The sequence below is a fragment of the Lepidochelys kempii genome, chromosome 4 (genome assembly GCF_965140285.1).
Source record: "Lepidochelys kempii isolate rLepKem1 chromosome 4, rLepKem1.hap1, whole genome shotgun sequence".
NCBI lineage: Eukaryota > Metazoa > Chordata > Testudines > Cheloniidae > Lepidochelys > Lepidochelys kempii.
Genome location: NC_136383.1, coordinates 106,250,443 through 106,251,089, shown reverse-complemented (window position 1 = coordinate 106,251,089; position 647 = coordinate 106,250,443).

The following is a 647-nucleotide window of genomic DNA, read 5'->3' as shown; positions in this document are numbered from 1 at the left end:
TTGGGGGAAGTTAGTTCTTATGCATGTGTTCTGGTTCTACACTTTTTTTTAAATTAAAAAAAAACCCATAAAACTTGTACAACTATTCTCTATAAATTGCTTTTCTTTGGTTGTGTTGGTATGTCTAATGCCAATGAGTGATTCTAGAAATTATCATTCCTACCTTATCAATATGTAATTTGATTTTTTTTTAAATGGACCCTTATTGGATGTATAATTTTTTTAACTTCTAAAGAGAGTGTGTGGACTTTTTACTGGCAGAGAGAGCTTTGTAAATGTAAAGTGATTGGTATGCTTTGAGAGGTTTTAGGCTATGAAGCTCCTTAAAAATCAGCTCCCTCCCCTTGCCTGTTGGACTATCTAAAAGTTCAAAGGCTGCTCTCTGCAGAGTGGGCTTGCTTGTTGAAACATTCACTACTGCTGGAGAGCAGGCTCAGTCCAAGTCTTCCTTAGATTTGAATTGTGAAATGGCCTAGTTTGAGTGTTCTGGAAAACAAGTCACCTGGATCTGCCTTCTTTTTAAGTGGCTGTAGTGTGTGGGGTTTGAAGCATTGCTTTCTGCTTTGCCACAGTTCGTTTTTCTAAATCTCTGTAAGAGGTCCTAAGTCCTGCACTACAATATGCTCTTTAGAAATATTCAATTATTA